The sequence below is a fragment of the Haliotis asinina genome, unplaced genomic scaffold (assembly GCF_037392515.1).
Source record: "Haliotis asinina isolate JCU_RB_2024 unplaced genomic scaffold, JCU_Hal_asi_v2 scaffold_104, whole genome shotgun sequence".
NCBI lineage: Eukaryota > Metazoa > Mollusca > Gastropoda > Lepetellida > Haliotidae > Haliotis > Haliotis asinina.
The window spans coordinates 14,713-32,705 of record NW_027133968.1 but is presented as its reverse complement, the minus strand read 5'-3'; the positions used below and the strand labels follow the sequence as shown (position 1 = coordinate 32,705).

General features: G+C 45.0%; 29 non-coding genes across 29 annotated transcripts; all 29 read left to right on the top strand.

Annotated features, from left to right (window-relative positions):
* The first annotated feature begins 39 nt into the window (after positions 1-39).
* On the top strand, positions 40-203 carry LOC137271092 (U1 spliceosomal RNA). Its single transcript, XR_010955687.1, has one exon. It is a non-coding gene; the product is annotated as a U1 spliceosomal RNA (small nuclear RNA).
* Positions 204-673: 470 nt separating this feature from the next.
* On the top strand, positions 674-837 carry LOC137271089 (U1 spliceosomal RNA). Its single transcript, XR_010955685.1, has one exon. It is a non-coding gene; the product is annotated as a U1 spliceosomal RNA (small nuclear RNA).
* A 472-nt stretch (positions 838-1,309) lies between these two features.
* LOC137271093 (U1 spliceosomal RNA) lies at positions 1,310-1,472 on the top strand. The gene has a single exon (XR_010955688.1). It is a non-coding gene; the product is annotated as a U1 spliceosomal RNA (small nuclear RNA).
* A 470-nt stretch (positions 1,473-1,942) lies between these two features.
* LOC137271041 (U1 spliceosomal RNA) lies at positions 1,943-2,105 on the top strand. Its single transcript, XR_010955642.1, has one exon. It is a non-coding gene; the product is annotated as a U1 spliceosomal RNA (small nuclear RNA).
* Positions 2,106-2,575: 470 nt separating this feature from the next.
* Positions 2,576-2,739, top strand: LOC137271088 (U1 spliceosomal RNA). The gene has a single exon (XR_010955684.1). It is a non-coding gene; the product is annotated as a U1 spliceosomal RNA (small nuclear RNA).
* Positions 2,740-3,210: 471 nt separating this feature from the next.
* Positions 3,211-3,374, top strand: LOC137271087 (U1 spliceosomal RNA). The gene has a single exon (XR_010955683.1). It is a non-coding gene; the product is annotated as a U1 spliceosomal RNA (small nuclear RNA).
* Positions 3,375-3,846: 472 nt separating this feature from the next.
* LOC137271086 (U1 spliceosomal RNA) lies at positions 3,847-4,010 on the top strand. The gene has a single exon (XR_010955682.1). It is a non-coding gene; the product is annotated as a U1 spliceosomal RNA (small nuclear RNA).
* Positions 4,011-4,482: 472 nt separating this feature from the next.
* On the top strand, positions 4,483-4,646 carry LOC137271085 (U1 spliceosomal RNA). Its single transcript, XR_010955681.1, has one exon. It is a non-coding gene; the product is annotated as a U1 spliceosomal RNA (small nuclear RNA).
* Positions 4,647-5,118: 472 nt separating this feature from the next.
* Positions 5,119-5,281, top strand: LOC137271095 (U1 spliceosomal RNA). Its single transcript, XR_010955690.1, has one exon. It is a non-coding gene; the product is annotated as a U1 spliceosomal RNA (small nuclear RNA).
* Positions 5,282-5,752: 471 nt separating this feature from the next.
* On the top strand, positions 5,753-5,916 carry LOC137271084 (U1 spliceosomal RNA). Its single transcript, XR_010955680.1, has one exon. It is a non-coding gene; the product is annotated as a U1 spliceosomal RNA (small nuclear RNA).
* Positions 5,917-6,385: 469 nt separating this feature from the next.
* On the top strand, positions 6,386-6,549 carry LOC137271083 (U1 spliceosomal RNA). Its single transcript, XR_010955679.1, has one exon. It is a non-coding gene; the product is annotated as a U1 spliceosomal RNA (small nuclear RNA).
* A 471-nt stretch (positions 6,550-7,020) lies between these two features.
* On the top strand, positions 7,021-7,184 carry LOC137271082 (U1 spliceosomal RNA). The gene has a single exon (XR_010955678.1). It is a non-coding gene; the product is annotated as a U1 spliceosomal RNA (small nuclear RNA).
* A 471-nt stretch (positions 7,185-7,655) lies between these two features.
* LOC137271081 (U1 spliceosomal RNA) lies at positions 7,656-7,819 on the top strand. The gene has a single exon (XR_010955677.1). It is a non-coding gene; the product is annotated as a U1 spliceosomal RNA (small nuclear RNA).
* Positions 7,820-8,290: 471 nt separating this feature from the next.
* On the top strand, positions 8,291-8,454 carry LOC137271079 (U1 spliceosomal RNA). Its single transcript, XR_010955676.1, has one exon. It is a non-coding gene; the product is annotated as a U1 spliceosomal RNA (small nuclear RNA).
* Positions 8,455-8,925: 471 nt separating this feature from the next.
* Positions 8,926-9,089, top strand: LOC137271077 (U1 spliceosomal RNA). Its single transcript, XR_010955674.1, has one exon. It is a non-coding gene; the product is annotated as a U1 spliceosomal RNA (small nuclear RNA).
* Positions 9,090-9,560: 471 nt separating this feature from the next.
* Positions 9,561-9,724, top strand: LOC137271076 (U1 spliceosomal RNA). Its single transcript, XR_010955673.1, has one exon. It is a non-coding gene; the product is annotated as a U1 spliceosomal RNA (small nuclear RNA).
* Positions 9,725-10,195: 471 nt separating this feature from the next.
* LOC137271075 (U1 spliceosomal RNA) lies at positions 10,196-10,359 on the top strand. Its single transcript, XR_010955672.1, has one exon. It is a non-coding gene; the product is annotated as a U1 spliceosomal RNA (small nuclear RNA).
* A 471-nt stretch (positions 10,360-10,830) lies between these two features.
* Positions 10,831-10,994, top strand: LOC137271073 (U1 spliceosomal RNA). Its single transcript, XR_010955671.1, has one exon. It is a non-coding gene; the product is annotated as a U1 spliceosomal RNA (small nuclear RNA).
* A 471-nt stretch (positions 10,995-11,465) lies between these two features.
* LOC137271072 (U1 spliceosomal RNA) lies at positions 11,466-11,629 on the top strand. The gene has a single exon (XR_010955670.1). It is a non-coding gene; the product is annotated as a U1 spliceosomal RNA (small nuclear RNA).
* Positions 11,630-12,100: 471 nt separating this feature from the next.
* LOC137271071 (U1 spliceosomal RNA) lies at positions 12,101-12,264 on the top strand. Its single transcript, XR_010955669.1, has one exon. It is a non-coding gene; the product is annotated as a U1 spliceosomal RNA (small nuclear RNA).
* A 471-nt stretch (positions 12,265-12,735) lies between these two features.
* Positions 12,736-12,899, top strand: LOC137271070 (U1 spliceosomal RNA). The gene has a single exon (XR_010955668.1). It is a non-coding gene; the product is annotated as a U1 spliceosomal RNA (small nuclear RNA).
* Positions 12,900-13,370: 471 nt separating this feature from the next.
* Positions 13,371-13,534, top strand: LOC137271069 (U1 spliceosomal RNA). Its single transcript, XR_010955667.1, has one exon. It is a non-coding gene; the product is annotated as a U1 spliceosomal RNA (small nuclear RNA).
* A 471-nt stretch (positions 13,535-14,005) lies between these two features.
* Positions 14,006-14,169, top strand: LOC137271067 (U1 spliceosomal RNA). The gene has a single exon (XR_010955666.1). It is a non-coding gene; the product is annotated as a U1 spliceosomal RNA (small nuclear RNA).
* A 471-nt stretch (positions 14,170-14,640) lies between these two features.
* Positions 14,641-14,804, top strand: LOC137271066 (U1 spliceosomal RNA). Its single transcript, XR_010955665.1, has one exon. It is a non-coding gene; the product is annotated as a U1 spliceosomal RNA (small nuclear RNA).
* A 471-nt stretch (positions 14,805-15,275) lies between these two features.
* LOC137271064 (U1 spliceosomal RNA) lies at positions 15,276-15,439 on the top strand. The gene has a single exon (XR_010955663.1). It is a non-coding gene; the product is annotated as a U1 spliceosomal RNA (small nuclear RNA).
* Positions 15,440-15,910: 471 nt separating this feature from the next.
* Positions 15,911-16,074, top strand: LOC137271063 (U1 spliceosomal RNA). Its single transcript, XR_010955662.1, has one exon. It is a non-coding gene; the product is annotated as a U1 spliceosomal RNA (small nuclear RNA).
* Positions 16,075-16,545: 471 nt separating this feature from the next.
* On the top strand, positions 16,546-16,709 carry LOC137271096 (U1 spliceosomal RNA). Its single transcript, XR_010955691.1, has one exon. It is a non-coding gene; the product is annotated as a U1 spliceosomal RNA (small nuclear RNA).
* A 471-nt stretch (positions 16,710-17,180) lies between these two features.
* On the top strand, positions 17,181-17,344 carry LOC137271062 (U1 spliceosomal RNA). Its single transcript, XR_010955661.1, has one exon. It is a non-coding gene; the product is annotated as a U1 spliceosomal RNA (small nuclear RNA).
* A 471-nt stretch (positions 17,345-17,815) lies between these two features.
* LOC137271061 (U1 spliceosomal RNA) lies at positions 17,816-17,979 on the top strand. The gene has a single exon (XR_010955660.1). It is a non-coding gene; the product is annotated as a U1 spliceosomal RNA (small nuclear RNA).
* Positions 17,980-17,993: the final 14 nt, after the last annotated feature.

Here is a 17,993-nt window from a genome sequence, read left to right as displayed (position 1 = left end):
CAGGGTGATGTAAGTGAAAACTGGAACCCTGTCCCAAGCATACTTACCTGGCACAGGCTTTACAGTGATCCGCAAGGCTGTGGGCCCGGGGCGAGACCTTTCCATTGCACCTCGGTTTGGTTGACCCCTGCGATCGTCCCAAATGTGGACGACTCGGGTGCGCAATTTATAAGTGTGGGGGACTGCGTTCGCGCTCTCCCCTTGAAAATCAACCCCAAAAATAGATATTTTCAGTTGACACTTCCCCCACTTCCAAATCACTTGAAGATGATTGTTTTCCCGTGTGTGTATGTGCAAACTATGTGTTTTTAATGCGCATGTGTTAATCTGTTTGCTGTGGCAAAAGTATATGTTTAAAGCAAGTCTGAGTTTGATGTATTTCAGATGGGATCGCTTTGTCAGCCAGTTGTTGTGTTTGGACTGTCAAGTTGTCTCCCTGCGTCCCGGATCAGAGATGCACGTGCATGCAGTCTAAATGGAAATAAATCCGTCTGTGTGTGTTTTTATCTATCAGTAATTTTTTCACAAAGTGAAGGTACTAATGGACTGTTCTGTACAATAAACTGTACGAACAATTAACCTGCCATGAAATATATGTGAAGCGTTGATGATGTGACACCTGAATAGGGCAACGCCAGGGTGATGTAAGTGAAAACTGGAACCTGTCCCAAGCATACTTACCTGGCACAGGCTTTACAGTGATCCGCAAGGCTGTGGGCCCGGGGCGAGACCTTTCCATTGCACCTCGGTTTGGTTGACCCCTGCGATCGTCCCAAATGTGGACGACTCGGGTGCGCAATTTATAAGTGTGGGGGACTGCGTTCGCGCTCTCCCCTTGAAAATCAACCCCAAAAATAGATATTTTCAGTTGACACTTCCCCCACTTCCAAATCACTTGAAGATGATTGTTTTCCCGTGTGTGTATGTGCAAACTATGTGTTTTTTAATGCGCATGTGTTAATCTGTTTGCTGTGGCAAAAGTATATGTTTAAAGCAAGTCTGAGTTTGATGTATTTCAGATGGGATCGCTTTGTCAGCCAGTTGTTGTGTTTGGACTGTCAAGTTGTCTCCCCTGCGTCCCGGATCAGAGATGCACGTGCATGCAGTCTAAATGGAAATAAATCCGTCTGTGTGTGTTTTTATCTATCAGTAATTTTTTCACAAAGTGAAGGTACTAATGGACTGTTCTGTACAATAAACTGTACGAACAATTAACCTGCCATGAAATATATGTGAAGCGTTGATGATGTGACACCTGAATAGGGCAACGCCAGGGTGATGTAAGTGAAAACTGGAACCTGTCCCAAGCATACTTACCTGGCACAGGCTTTACAGTGATCCGCAAGGCTGTGGGCCCGGGGCGAGACCTTTCCATTGCACCTCGGTTGGTTGACCCCTGCGATCGTCCCAAATGTGGACGACTCGGGTGCGCAATTTATAAGTGTGGGGGACTGCGTTCGCGCTCTCCCCTTGAAAATCAACCCCAAAAATAGATATTTTCAGTTGACACTTCCCCCACTTCCAAATCACTTGAAGATGATTGTTTTCCGTGTGTGTATGTGCAAACTATGTGTTTTTAATGCGCATGTGTTAATCTGTTTGCTGTGGCAAAAGTATATGTTTAAAGCAAGTCTGAGTTTGATGTATTTCAGATGGGATCGCTTTGTCAGCCAGTTGTTGTGTTTGGACTGTCAAGTTGTCTCCCCTGCGTCCCGGATCAGAGATGCACGTGCATGCAGTCTAAATGGAAATAAATCCGTCTGTGTGTGTTTTTATCTATCAGTAATTTTTTCACAAAGTGAAGGTACTAATGGACTGTTCTGTACAATAAACTGTACGAACAATTAACCTGCCATGAAATATATGTGAAGCGTTGATGATGTGACACCTGAATAGGGCAACGCCAGGGTGATGTAAGTGAAAACTGGAACCTGTCCCAAGCATACTTACCTGGCACAGGCTTTACAGTGATCCGCAAGGCTGTGGGCCCGGGGCGAGACCTTTCCATTGCACCTCGGTTTGGTTGACCCCTGCGATCGTCCAAATGTGGACGACTCGGGTGCGCAATTTATAAGTGTGGGGGACTGCGTTCGCGCTCTCCCCTTGAAAATCAACCCCAAAAATAGATATTTTCAGTTGACACTTCCCCCACTTCCAAATCACTTGAAGATGATTGTTTTCCCGTGTGTGTATGTGCAAACTATGTGTTTTTAATGCGCATGTGTTAATCTGTTTGCTGTGGCAAAAGTATATGTTTAAAGCAAGTCTGAGTTTGATGTATTTCAGATGGGATCGCTTTGTCAGCCAGTTGTTGTGTTTGGACTGTCAAGTTGTCTCCCTGCGTCCCGGATCAGAGATGCACGTGCATGCAGTCTAAATGGAAATAAATCCGTCTGTGTGTGTTTTTATCTATCAGTAATTTTTTCACAAAGTGAAGGTACTAATGGACTGTTCTGTACAATAAACTGTACGAACAATTAACCTGCCATGAAATATATGTGAAGCGTTGATGATGTGACACCTGAATAGGGCAACGCCAGGGTGATGTAAGTGAAAACTGGAACCTGTCCCAAGCATACTTACCTGGCACAGGCTTTACAGTGATCCGCAAGGCTGTGGGCCCGGGGCGAGACCTTTCCATTGCACCTCGGTTTGGTTGACCCCTGCGATCGTCCCAAATGTGGACGACTCGGGTGCGCAATTTATAAGTGTGGGGGACTGCGTTCGCGCTCTCCCCTTGAAAATCAACCCCAAAAATAGATATTTTCAGTTGACACTTCCCCCACTTCCAAATCACTTGAAGATGATTGTTTTCCCGTGTGTGTATGTGCAAACTATGTGTTTTTAATGCGCATGTGTTAATCTGTTTGCTGTGGCAAAAGTATATGTTTAAAGCAAGTCTGAGTTTGATGTATTTCAGATGGGATCGCTTTGTCAGCCAGTTGTTGTGTTTGGACTGTCAAGTTGTCTCCCCTGCGTCCCGGATCAGAGATGCACGTGCATGCAGTCTAAATGGAAATAAATCCGTCTGTGTGTGTTTTTATCTATCAGTAATTTTTTCACAAAGTGAAGGTACTAATGGACTGTTCTGTACAATAAACTGTACGAACAATTAACCTGCCATGAAATATATGTGAAGCGTTGATGATGTGACACCTGAATAGGGCAACGCCAGGGTGATGTAAGTGAAAACTGGAACCTGTCCCAAGCATACTTACCTGGCACAGGCTTTACAGTGATCCGCAAGGCTGTGGGCCCGGGGCGAGACCTTTCCATTGCACCTCGGTTTGGTTGACCCCTGCGATCGTCCCAAATGTGGACGACTCGGGTGCGCAATTTATAAGTGTGGGGGACTGCGTTCGCGCTCTCCCCTTGAAAATCAACCCCAAAAATAGATATTTTCAGTTGACACTTCCCCCACTTCCAAATCACTTGAAGATGATTGTTTTCCCGTGTGTGTATGTGCAAACTATGTGTTTTTAATGCGCATGTGTTAATCTGTTTGCTGTGGCAAAAGTATATGTTTTAAAGCAAGTCTGAGTTTGATGTATTTCAGATGGGATCGCTTTGTCAGCCAGTTGTTGTGTTTGGACTGTCAAGTTGTCTCCCCTGCGTCCCGGATCAGAGATGCACGTGCATGCAGTCTAAATGGAAATAAATCCGTCTGTGTGTGTTTTTATCTATCAGTAATTTTTTCACAAAGTGAAGGTACTAATGGACTGTTCTGTACAATAAACTGTACGAACAATTAACCTGCCATGAAATATATGTGAAGCGTTGATGATGTGACACCTGAATAGGGCAACGCCAGGGTGATGTAAGTGAAAACTGGAACCTGTCCCAAGCATACTTACCTGGCACAGGCTTTACAGTGATCCGCAAGGCTGTGGGCCCGGGGCGAGACCTTTCCATTGCACCTCGGTTTGGTTGACCCCTGCGATCGTCCCAAATGTGGACGACTCGGGTGCGCAATTTATAAGTGTGGGGGACTGCGTTCGCGCTCTCCCCTTGAAAATCAACCCCAAAAATAGATATTTTCAGTTGACACTTCCCCCACTTCCAAATCACTTGAAGATGATTGTTTTCCCGTGTGTGTATGTGCAAACTATGTGTTTTTTAATGCGCATGTGTTAATCTGTTTGCTGTGGCAAAAGTATATGTTTAAAGCAAGTCTGAGTTTGATGTATTTCAGATGGGATCGCTTTGTCAGCCAGTTGTTGTGTTTGGACTGTCAAGTTGTCTCCCCTGCGTCCCGGATCAGAGATGCACGTGCATGCAGTCTAAATGGAAATAAATCCGTCTGTGTGTGTTTTTATCTATCAGTAATTTTTTCACAAAGTGAAGGTACTAATGGACTGTTCTGTACAATAAACTGTACGAACAATTAACCTGCCATGAAATATATGTGAAGCGTTGATGATGTGACACCTGAATAGGGCAACGCCAGGGTGATGTAAGTGAAAACTGGAACCTGTCCCAAGCATACTTACCTGGCACAGGCTTTACAGTGATCCGCAAGGCTGTGGGCCCGGGGCGAGACCTTTCCATTGCACCTCGGTTTGGTTGACCCCTGCGATCGTCCCAAATGTGGACGACTCGGGTGCGCAATTTATAAGTGTGGGGGACTGCGTTCGCGCTCTCCCCTTGAAAATCAACCCCAAAAATAGATATTTTCAGTTGACACTTCCCCCACTTCCAAATCACTTGAAGATGATTGTTTTCCCGTGTGTGTATGTGCAAACTATGTGTTTTTTAATGCGCATGTGTTAATCTGTTTGCTGTGGCAAAAGTATATGTTTAAAGCAAGTCTGAGTTTGATGTATTTCAGATGGGATCGCTTTGTCAGCCAGTTGTTGTGTTTGGACTGTCAAGTTGTCTCCCCTGCGTCCCGGATCAGAGATGCACGTGCATGCAGTCTAAATGGAAATAAATCCGTCTGTGTGTGTTTTTATCTATCAGTAATTTTTTCACAAAGTGAAGGTACTAATGGACTGTTCTGTACAATAAACTGTACGAACAATTAACCTGCCATGAAATATATGTGAAGCGTTGATGATGTGACACCTGAATAGGGCAACGCCAGGGTGATGTAAGTGAAAACTGGAACCTGTCCCAAGCATACTTACCTGGCACAGGCTTTACAGTGATCCGCAAGGCTGTGGGCCCGGGCGAGACCTTTCCATTGCACCTCGGTTTGGTTGACCCCTGCGATCGTCCCAAATGTGGACGACTCGGGTGCGCAATTTATAAGTGTGGGGGACTGCGTTCGCGCTCTCCCCTTGAAAATCAACCCCAAAAATAGATATTTTCAGTTGACACTTCCCCCACTTCCAAATCACTTGAAGATGATTGTTTTCCCGTGTGTGTATGTGCAAACTATGTGTTTTTAATGCGCATGTGTTAATCTGTTTGCTGTGGCAAAAGTATATGTTTAAAGCAAGTCTGAGTTTGATGTATTTCAGATGGGATCGCTTTGTCAGCCAGTTGTTGTGTTTGGACTGTCAAGTTGTCTCCCCTGCGTCCCGGATCAGAGATGCACGTGCATGCAGTCTAAATGGAAATAAATCCGTCTGTGTGTGTTTTTATCTATCAGTAATTTTTTCACAAAGTGAAGGTACTAATGGACTGTTCTGTACAATAAACTGTACGAACAATTAACCTGCCATGAAATATATGTGAAGCGTTGATGATGTGACACCTGAATAGGGCAACGCCAGGGTGATGTAAGTGAAAACTGGAACCTGTCCCAAGCATACTTACCTGGCACAGGCTTTACAGTGATCCGCAAGGCTGTGGGCCCGGGGCGAGACCTTTCCATTGCACCTCGGTTTGGTTGACCCCTGCGATCGTCCCAAATGTGGACGACTCGGGTGCGCAATTTATAAGTGTGGGGGACTGCGTTCGCGCTCTCCCCTTGAAAATCAACCCAAAAATAGATATTTTCAGTTGACACTTCCCCCACTTCCAATCACTTGAAGATGATTGTTTTCCCGTGTGTGTATGTGCAAACTATGTGTTTTTTAATGCGCATGTGTTAATCTGTTTGCTGTGGCAAAAGTATATGTTTAAAGCAAGTCTGAGTTTGATGTATTCAGATGGGATCGCTTTGTCAGCCAGTTGTTGTGTTTGGACTGTCAAGTTGTCTCCCCTGCGTCCCGGATCAGAGATGCACGTGCATGCAGTCTAAATGGAAATAAATCCGTCTGTGTGTGTTTTTATCTATCAGTAATTTTTTCACAAAGTGAAGGTACTAATGGACTGTTCTGTACAATAAACTGTACGAACAATTAACCTGCCATGAAATATATGTGAAGCGTTGATGATGTGACACCTGAATAGGGCAACGCCAGGGTGATGTAAGTGAAAACTGGAACCTGTCCCAAGCATACTTACCTGGCACAGGCTTTACAGTGATCCGCAAGGCTGTGGGCCCGGGGCGAGACCTTTCCATTGCACCTCGGTTTGGTTGACCCCTGCGATCGTCCCAAATGTGGACGACTCGGGTGCGCAATTTATAAGTGTGGGGGACTGCGTTCGCGCTCTCCCCTTGAAAATCAACCCCAAAAATAGATATTTTCAGTTGACACTTCCCCCACTTCCAAATCACTTGAAGATGATTGTTTTCCCGTGTGTGTATGTGCAAACTATGTGTTTTTAATGCGCATGTGTTAATCTGTTTGCTGTGGCAAAAGTATATGTTTAAAGCAAGTCTGAGTTTGATGTATTTCAGATGGGATCGCTTTGTCAGCCAGTTGTTGTGTTTGGACTGTCAAGTTGTCTCCCCTGCGTCCCGGATCAGAGATGCACGTGCATGCAGTCTAAATGGAAATAAATCCGTCTGTGTGTGTTTTTATCTATCAGTAATTTTTTCACAAAGTGAAGGTACTAATGGACTGTTCTGTACAATAAACTGTACGAACAATTAACCTGCCATGAAATATATGTGAAGCGTTGATGATGTGACACCTGAATAGGGCAACGCCAGGGTGATGTAAGTGAAAACTGGAACCTGTCCCAAGCATACTTACCTGGCACAGGCTTTACAGTGATCCGCAAGGCTGTGGGCCCGGGGCGAGACCTTTCCATTGCACCTCGGTTTGGTTGACCCCTGCGATCGTCCCAAATGTGGACGACTCGGGTGCGCAATTTATAAGTGTGGGGGACTGCGTTCGCGCTCTCCCCTTGAAAATCAACCCCAAAAATAGATATTTTCAGTTGACACTTCCCCCACTTCCAAATCACTTGAAGATGATTGTTTTCCCGTGTGTGTATGTGCAAACTATGTGTTTTTAATGCGCATGTGTTAATCTGTTTGCTGTGGCAAAAGTATATGTTTAAAGCAAGTCTGAGTTTGATGTATTTCAGATGGGATCGCTTTGTCAGCCAGTTGTTGTGTTTGGACTGTCAAGTTGTCTCCCCTGCGTCCCGGATCAGAGATGCACGTGCATGCAGTCTAAATGGAAATAAATCCGTCTGTGTGTGTTTTTATCTATCAGTAATTTTTTCACAAAGTGAAGGTACTAATGGACTGTTCTGTACAATAAACTGTACGAACAATTAACCTGCCATGAAATATATGTGAAGCGTTGATGATGTGACACCTGAATAGGGCAACGCCAGGGTGATGTAAGTGAAAACTGGAACCTGTCCCAAGCATACTTACCTGGCACAGGCTTTACAGTGATCCGCAAGGCTGTGGGCCCGGGGCGAGACCTTTCCATTGCACCTCGGTTTGGTTGACCCCTGCGATCGTCCCAAATGTGGACGACTCGGGTGCGCAATTTATAAGTGTGGGGGACTGCGTTCGCGCTCTCCCCTTGAAAATCAACCCCAAAAATAGATATTTTCAGTTGACACTTCCCCCACTTCCAAATCACTTGAAGATGATTGTTTTCCCGTGTGTGTATGTGCAAACTATGTGTTTTTAATGCGCATGTGTTAATCTGTTTGCTGTGGCAAAAGTATATGTTTAAAGCAAGTCTGAGTTTGATGTATTTCAGATGGGATCGCTTTGTCAGCCAGTTGTTGTGTTTGGACTGTCAAGTTGTCTCCCCTGCGTCCCGGATCAGAGATGCACGTGCATGCAGTCTAAATGGAAATAAATCCGTCTGTGTGTGTTTTTATCTATCAGTAATTTTTTCACAAAGTGAAGGTACTAATGGACTGTTCTGTACAATAAACTGTACGAACAATTAACCTGCCATGAAATATATGTGAAGCGTTGATGATGTGACACCTGAATAGGGCAACGCCAGGGTGATGTAAGTGAAAACTGGAACCTGTCCCAAGCATACTTACCTGGCACAGGCTTTACAGTGATCCGCAAGGCTGTGGGCCCGGGGCGAGACCTTTCCATTGCACCTCGGTTTGGTTGACCCCTGCGATCGTCCCAAATGTGGACGACTCGGGTGCGCAATTTATAAGTGTGGGGGACTGCGTTCGCGCTCTCCCCTTGAAAATCAACCCCAAAAATAGATATTTTCAGTTGACACTTCCCCCACTTCCAAATCACTTGAAGATGATTGTTTTCCCGTGTGTGTATGTGCAAACTATGTGTTTTTAATGCGCATGTGTTAATCTGTTTGCTGTGGCAAAAGTATATGTTTAAAGCAAGTCTGAGTTTGATGTATTTCAGATGGGATCGCTTTGTCAGCCAGTTGTTGTGTTTGGACTGTCAAGTTGTCTCCCCTGCGTCCCGGATCAGAGATGCACGTGCATGCAGTCTAAATGGAAATAAATCCGTCTGTGTGTGTTTTTATCTATCAGTAATTTTTTCACAAAGTGAAGGTACTAATGGACTGTTCTGTACAATAAACTGTACGAACAATTAACCTGCCATGAAATATATGTGAAGCGTTGATGATGTGACACCTGAATAGGGCAACGCCAGGGTGATGTAAGTGAAAACTGGAACCTGTCCCAAGCATACTTACCTGGCACAGGCTTTACAGTGATCCGCAAGGCTGTGGGCCCGGGGCGAGACCTTTCCATTGCACCTCGGTTTGGTTGACCCCTGCGATCGTCCCAAATGTGGACGACTCGGGTGCGCAATTTATAAGTGTGGGGGACTGCGTTCGCGCTCTCCCCTTGAAAATCAACCCCAAAAATAGATATTTTCAGTTGACACTTCCCCCACTTCCAAATCACTTGAAGATGATTGTTTTCCCGTGTGTGTATGTGCAAACTATGTGTTTTTAATGCGCATGTGTTAATCTGTTTGCTGTGGCAAAAGTATATGTTTAAAGCAAGTCTGAGTTTGATGTATTTCAGATGGGATCGCTTTGTCAGCCAGTTGTTGTGTTTGGACTGTCAAGTTGTCTCCCCTGCGTCCCGGATCAGAGATGCACGTGCATGCAGTCTAAATGGAAATAAATCCGTCTGTGTGTGTTTTTATCTATCAGTAATTTTTTCACAAAGTGAAGGTACTAATGGACTGTTCTGTACAATAAACTGTACGAACAATTAACCTGCCATGAAATATATGTGAAGCGTTGATGATGTGACACCTGAATAGGGCAACGCCAGGGTGATGTAAGTGAAAACTGGAACCTGTCCCAAGCATACTTACCTGGCACAGGCTTTACAGTGATCCGCAAGGCTGTGGGCCCGGGGCGAGACCTTTCCATTGCACCTCGGTTTGGTTGACCCCTGCGATCGTCCCAAATGTGGACGACTCGGGTGCGCAATTTATAAGTGTGGGGGACTGCGTTCGCGCTCTCCCCTTGAAAATCAACCCCAAAAATAGATATTTTCAGTTGACACTTCCCCCACTTCCAAATCACTTGAAGATGATTGTTTTCCCGTGTGTGTATGTGCAAACTATGTGTTTTTAATGCGCATGTGTTAATCTGTTTGCTGTGGCAAAAGTATATGTTTAAAGCAAGTCTGAGTTTGATGTATTTCAGATGGGATCGCTTTGTCAGCCAGTTGTTGTGTTTGGACTGTCAAGTTGTCTCCCCTGCGTCCCGGATCAGAGATGCACGTGCATGCAGTCTAAATGGAAATAAATCCGTCTGTGTGTGTTTTTATCTATCAGTAATTTTTTCACAAAGTGAAGGTACTAATGGACTGTTCTGTACAATAAACTGTACGAACAATTAACCTGCCATGAAATATATGTGAAGCGTTGATGATGTGACACCTGAATAGGGCAACGCCAGGGTGATGTAAGTGAAAACTGGAACCTGTCCCAAGCATACTTACCTGGCACAGGCTTTACAGTGATCCGCAAGGCTGTGGGCCCGGGGCGAGACCTTTCCATTGCACCTCGGTTTGGTTGACCCCTGCGATCGTCCCAAATGTGGACGACTCGGGTGCGCAATTTATAAGTGTGGGGGACTGCGTTCGCGCTCTCCCCTTGAAAATCAACCCCAAAAATAGATATTTTCAGTTGACACTTCCCCCACTTCCAAATCACTTGAAGATGATTGTTTTCCCGTGTGTGTATGTGCAAACTATGTGTTTTTAATGCGCATGTGTTAATCTGTTTGCTGTGGCAAAAGTATATGTTTAAAGCAAGTCTGAGTTTGATGTATTTCAGATGGGATCGCTTTGTCAGCCAGTTGTTGTGTTTGGACTGTCAAGTTGTCTCCCCTGCGTCCCGGATCAGAGATGCACGTGCATGCAGTCTAAATGGAAATAAATCCGTCTGTGTGTGTTTTTATCTATCAGTAATTTTTTCACAAAGTGAAGGTACTAATGGACTGTTCTGTACAATAAACTGTACGAACAATTAACCTGCCATGAAATATATGTGAAGCGTTGATGATGTGACACCTGAATAGGGCAACGCCAGGGTGATGTAAGTGAAAACTGGAACCTGTCCCAAGCATACTTACCTGGCACAGGCTTTACAGTGATCCGCAAGGCTGTGGGCCCGGGGCGAGACCTTTCCATTGCACCTCGGTTTGGTTGACCCCTGCGATCGTCCCAAATGTGGACGACTCGGGTGCGCAATTTATAAGTGTGGGGGACTGCGTTCGCGCTCTCCCCTTGAAAATCAACCCCAAAAATAGATATTTTCAGTTGACACTTCCCCCACTTCCAAATCACTTGAAGATGATTGTTTTCCCGTGTGTGTATGTGCAAACTATGTGTTTTTAATGCGCATGTGTTAATCTGTTTGCTGTGGCAAAAGTATATGTTTAAAGCAAGTCTGAGTTTGATGTATTTCAGATGGGATCGCTTTGTCAGCCAGTTGTTGTGTTTGGACTGTCAAGTTGTCTCCCCTGCGTCCCGGATCAGAGATGCACGTGCATGCAGTCTAAATGGAAATAAATCCGTCTGTGTGTGTTTTTATCTATCAGTAATTTTTTCACAAAGTGAAGGTACTAATGGACTGTTCTGTACAATAAACTGTACGAACAATTAACCTGCCATGAAATATATGTGAAGCGTTGATGATGTGACACCTGAATAGGGCAACGCCAGGGTGATGTAAGTGAAAACTGGAACCTGTCCCAAGCATACTTACCTGGCACAGGCTTTACAGTGATCCGCAAGGCTGTGGGCCCGGGGCGAGACCTTTCCATTGCACCTCGGTTTGGTTGACCCCTGCGATCGTCCCAAATGTGGACGACTCGGGTGCGCAATTTATAAGTGTGGGGGACTGCGTTCGCGCTCTCCCCTTGAAAATCAACCCCAAAAATAGATATTTTCAGTTGACACTTCCCCCACTTCCAAATCACTTGAAGATGATTGTTTTCCCGTGTGTGTATGTGCAAACTATGTGTTTTTAATGCGCATGTGTTAATCTGTTTGCTGTGGCAAAAGTATATGTTTAAAGCAAGTCTGAGTTTGATGTATTTCAGATGGGATCGCTTTGTCAGCCAGTTGTTGTGTTTGGACTGTCAAGTTGTCTCCCCTGCGTCCCGGATCAGAGATGCACGTGCATGCAGTCTAAATGGAAATAAATCCGTCTGTGTGTGTTTTTATCTATCAGTAATTTTTTCACAAAGTGAAGGTACTAATGGACTGTTCTGTACAATAAACTGTACGAACAATTAACCTGCCATGAAATATATGTGAAGCGTTGATGATGTGACACCTGAATAGGGCAACGCCAGGGTGATGTAAGTGAAAACTGGAACCTGTCCCAAGCATACTTACCTGGCACAGGCTTTACAGTGATCCGCAAGGCTGTGGGCCCGGGGCGAGACCTTTCCATTGCACCTCGGTTTGGTTGACCCCTGCGATCGTCCCAAATGTGGACGACTCGGGTGCGCAATTTATAAGTGTGGGGGACTGCGTTCGCGCTCTCCCCTTGAAAATCAACCCCAAAAATAGATATTTTCAGTTGACACTTCCCCCACTTCCAAATCACTTGAAGATGATTGTTTTCCCGTGTGTGTATGTGCAAACTATGTGTTTTTAATGCGCATGTGTTAATCTGTTTGCTGTGGCAAAAGTATATGTTTAAAGCAAGTCTGAGTTTGATGTATTTCAGATGGGATCGCTTTGTCAGCCAGTTGTTGTGTTTGGACTGTCAAGTTGTCTCCCCTGCGTCCCGGATCAGAGATGCACGTGCATGCAGTCTAAATGGAAATAAATCCGTCTGTGTGTGTTTTTATCTATCAGTAATTTTTTCACAAAGTGAAGGTACTAATGGACTGTTCTGTACAATAAACTGTACGAACAATTAACCTGCCATGAAATATATGTGAAGCGTTGATGATGTGACACCTGAATAGGGCAACGCCAGGGTGATGTAAGTGAAAACTGGAACCTGTCCCAAGCATACTTACCTGGCACAGGCTTTACAGTGATCCGCAAGGCTGTGGGCCCGGGGCGAGACCTTTCCATTGCACCTCGGTTTGGTTGACCCCTGCGATCGTCCCAAATGTGGACGACTCGGGTGCGCAATTTATAAGTGTGGGGGACTGCGTTCGCGCTCTCCCCTTGAAAATCAACCCCAAAAATAGATATTTTCAGTTGACACTTCCCCCACTTCCAAATCACTTGAAGATGATTGTTTTCCCGTGTGTGTATGTGCAAACTATGTGTTTTTAATGCGCATGTGTTAATCTGTTTGCTGTGGCAAAAGTATATGTTTAAAGCAAGTCTGAGTTTGATGTATTTCAGATGGGATCGCTTTGTCAGCCAGTTGTTGTGTTTGGACTGTCAAGTTGTCTCCCCTGCGTCCCGGATCAGAGATGCACGTGCATGCAGTCTAAATGGAAATAAATCCGTCTGTGTGTGTTTTTATCTATCAGTAATTTTTTCACAAAGTGAAGGTACTAATGGACTGTTCTGTACAATAAACTGTACGAACAATTAACCTGCCATGAAATATATGTGAAGCGTTGATGATGTGACACCTGAATAGGGCAACGCCAGGGTGATGTAAGTGAAAACTGGAACCTGTCCCAAGCATACTTACCTGGCACAGGCTTTACAGTGATCCGCAAGGCTGTGGGCCCGGGGCGAGACCTTTCCATTGCACCTCGGTTTGGTTGACCCCTGCGATCGTCCCAAATGTGGACGACTCGGGTGCGCAATTTATAAGTGTGGGGGACTGCGTTCGCGCTCTCCCCTTGAAAATCAACCCCAAAAATAGATATTTTCAGTTGACACTTCCCCCACTTCCAAATCACTTGAAGATGATTGTTTTCCCGTGTGTGTATGTGCAAACTATGTGTTTTTAATGCGCATGTGTTAATCTGTTTGCTGTGGCAAAAGTATATGTTTAAAGCAAGTCTGAGTTTGATGTATTTCAGATGGGATCGCTTTGTCAGCCAGTTGTTGTGTTTGGACTGTCAAGTTGTCTCCCCTGCGTCCCGGATCAGAGATGCACGTGCATGCAGTCTAAATGGAAATAAATCCGTCTGTGTGTGTTTTTATCTATCAGTAATTTTTTCACAAAGTGAAGGTACTAATGGACTGTTCTGTACAATAAACTGTACGAACAATTAACCTGCCATGAAATATATGTGAAGCGTTGATGATGTGACACCTGAATAGGGCAACGCCAGGGTGATGTAAGTGAAAACTGGAACCTGTCCCAAGCATACTTACCTGGCACAGGCTTTACAGTGATCCGCAAGGCTGTGGGCCCGGGGCGAGACCTTTCCATTGCACCTCGGTTTGGTTGACCCCTGCGATCGTCCCAAATGTGGACGACTCGGGTGCGCAATTTATAAGTGTGGGGGACTGCGTTCGCGCTCTCCCCTTGAAAATCAACCCCAAAAATAGATATTTTCAGTTGACACTTCCCCCACTTCCAAATCACTTGAAGATGATTGTTTTCCCGTGTGTGTATGTGCAAACTATGTGTTTTTAATGCGCATGTGTTAATCTGTTTGCTGTGGCAAAAGTATATGTTTAAAGCAAGTCTGAGTTTGATGTATTTCAGATGGGATCGCTTTGTCAGCCAGTTGTTGTGTTTGGACTGTCAAGTTGTCTCCCCTGCGTCCCGGATCAGAGATGCACGTGCATGCAGTCTAAATGGAAATAAATCCGTCTGTGTGTGTTTTTATCTATCAGTAATTTTTTCACAAAGTGAAGGTACTAATGGACTGTTCTGTACAATAAACTGTACGAACAATTAACCTGCCATGAAATATATGTGAAGCGTTGATGATGTGACACCTGAATAGGGCAACGCCAGGGTGATGTAAGTGAAAACTGGAACCTGTCCCAAGCATACTTACCTGGCACAGGCTTTACAGTGATCCGCAAGGCTGTGGGCCCGGGGCGAGACCTTTCCATTGCACCTCGGTTTGGTTGACCCCTGCGATCGTCCCAAATGTGGACGACTCGGGTGCGCAATTTATAAGTGTGGGGGACTGCGTTCGCGCTCTCCCCTTGAAAATCAACCCCAAAAATAGATATTTTCAGTTGACACTTCCCCCACTTCCAAATCACTTGAAGATGATTGTTTTCCCGTGTGTGTATGTGCAAACTATGTGTTTTTAATGCGCATGTGTTAATCTGTTTGCTGTGGCAAAAGTATATGTTTAAAGCAAGTCTGAGTTTGATGTATTTCAGATGGGATCGCTTTGTCAGCCAGTTGTTGTGTTTGGACTGTCAAGTTGTCTCCCCTGCGTCCCGGATCAGAGATGCACGTGCATGCAGTCTAAATGGAAATAAATCCGTCTGTGTGTGTTTTTATCTATCAGTAATTTTTTCACAAAGTGAAGGTACTAATGGACTGTTCTGTACAATAAACTGTACGAACAATTAACCTGCCATGAAATATATGTGAAGCGTTGATGATGTGACACCTGAATAGGGCAACGCCAGGGTGATGTAAGTGAAAACTGGAACCTGTCCCAAGCATACTTACCTGGCACAGGCTTTACAGTGATCCGCAAGGCTGTGGGCCCGGGGCGAGACCTTTCCATTGCACCTCGGTTTGGTTGACCCCTGCGATCGTCCCAAATGTGGACGACTCGGGTGCGCAATTTATAAGTGTGGGGGACTGCGTTCGCGCTCTCCCCTTGAAAATCAACCCCAAAAATAGATATTTTCAGTTGACACTTCCCCCACTTCCAAATCACTTGAAGATGATTGTTTTCCCGTGTGTGTATGTGCAAACTATGTGTTTTTAATGCGCATGTGTTAATCTGTTTGCTGTGGCAAAAGTATATGTTTAAAGCAAGTCTGAGTTTGATGTATTTCAGATGGGATCGCTTTGTCAGCCAGTTGTTGTGTTTGGACTGTCAAGTTGTCTCCCCTGCGTCCCGGATCAGAGATGCACGTGCATGCAGTCTAAATGGAAATAAATCCGTCTGTGTGTGTTTTTATCTATCAGTAATTTTTTCACAAAGTGAAGGTACTAATGGACTGTTCTGTACAATAAACTGTACGAACAATTAACCTGCCATGAAATATATGTGAAGCGTTGATGATGTGACACCTGAATAGGGCAACGCCAGGGTGATGTAAGTGAAAACTGGAACCTGTCCCAAGCATACTTACCTGGCACAGGCTTTACAGTGATCCGCAAGGCTGTGGGCCCGGGGCGAGACCTTTCCATTGCACCTCGGTTTGGTTGACCCCTGCGATCGTCCCAAATGTGGACGACTCGGGTGCGCAATTTATAAGTGTGGGGGACTGCGTTCGCGCTCTCCCCTTGAAAATCAACCCCAAAAATAGATATTTTCAGTTGACACTTCCCCCACTTCCAAATCACTTGAAGATGATTGTTTTCCCGTGTGTGTATGTGCAAACTATGTGTTTTTAATGCGCATGTGTTAATCTGTTTGCTGTGGCAAAAGTATATGTTTAAAGCAAGTCTGAGTTTGATGTATTTCAGATGGGATCGCTTTGTCAGCCAGTTGTTGTGTTTGGACTGTCAAGTTGTCTCCCCTGCGTCCCGGATCAGAGATGCACGTGCATGCAGTCTAAATGGAAATAAATCCGTCTGTGTGTGTTTTTATCTATCAGTAATTTTTTCACAAAGTGAAGGTACTAATGGACTGTTCTGTACAATAAACTGTACGAACAATTAACCTGCCATGAAATATATGTGAAGCGTTGATGATGTGACACCTGAATAGGGCAACGCCAGGGTGATGTAAGTGAAAACTGGAACCTGTCCCAAGCATACTTACCTGGCACAGGCTTTACAGTGATCCGCAAGGCTGTGGGCCCGGGGCGAGACCTTTCCATTGCACCTCGGTTTGGTTGACCCCTGCGATCGTCCCAAATGTGGACGACTCGGGTGCGCAATTTATAAGTGTGGGGGACTGCGCTCGCGCTCTCCCCTTGAAAATCAACCCCAAAAATAGATATTTTCAGTTGACACTTCCCCCACTTCCAAATCACTTGAAGATGATTGTTTTCCCGTGTGTGTATGTGCAAACTATGTGTTTTTAATGCGCATGTGTTAATCTGTTTGCTGTGGCAAAAGTATATGTTTAAAGCAAGTCTGAGTTTGATGTATTTCAGATGGGATCGCTTTGTCAGCCAGTTGTTGTGTTTGGACTGTCAAGTTGTCTCCCCTGCGTCCCGGATCAGAGATGCACGTGCATGCAGTCTAAATGGAAATAAATCCGTCTGTGTGTGTTTTTATCTATCAGTAATTTTTTCACAAAGTGAAGGTACTAATGGACTGTTCTGTACAATAAACTGTACGAACAATTAACCTGCCATGAAATATATGTGAAGCGTTGATGATGTGACACCTGAATAGGGCAACGCCAGGGTGATGTAAGTGAAAACTGGAACCTGTCCCAAGCATACTTACCTGGCACAGGCTTTACAGTGATCCGCAAGGCTGTGGGCCCGGGGCGAGACCTTTCCATTGCACCTCGGTTTGGTTGACCCCTGCGATCGTCCCAAATGTGGACGACTCGGGTGCGCAATTTATAAGTGTGGGGGACTGCGTTCGCGCTCTCCCCTTGAAAATCAACCCCAAAAATAGATATTTTCAGTTGACACTTCCCCCACTTCCAAATCACTTGAAGATGATTGTTTTCCCGTGTGTGTATGTGCAAACTATGTGTTTTTAATGCGCATGTGTTAATCTGTTTGCTGTGGCAAAAGTATATGTTTAAAGCAAGTCTGAGTTTGATGTATTTCAGATGGGATCGCTTTGTCAGCCAGTTGTTGTGTTTGGACTGTCAAGTTGTCTCCCCTGCGTCCCGGATCAGAGATGCACGTGCATGCAGTCTAAATGGAAATAAATCCGTCTGTGTGTGTTTTTATCTATCAGTAATTTTTTCACAAAGTGAAGGTACTAATGGACTGTTCTGTACAATAAACTGTACGAACAATTAACCTGCCATGAAATATATGTGAAGCGTTGATGATGTGACACCTGAATAGGGCAACGCCAGGGTGATGTAAGTGAAAACTGGAACCTGTCCCAAGCATACTTACCTGGCACAGGCTTTACAGTGATCCGCAAGGCTGTGGGCCCGGGGCGAGACCTTTCCATTGCACCTCGGTTTGGTTGACCCCTGCGATCGTCCCAAATGTGGACGACTCGGGTGCGCAATTTATAAGTGTGGGGGACTGCGTTCGCGCTCTCCCCTTGAAAATCAACCCCA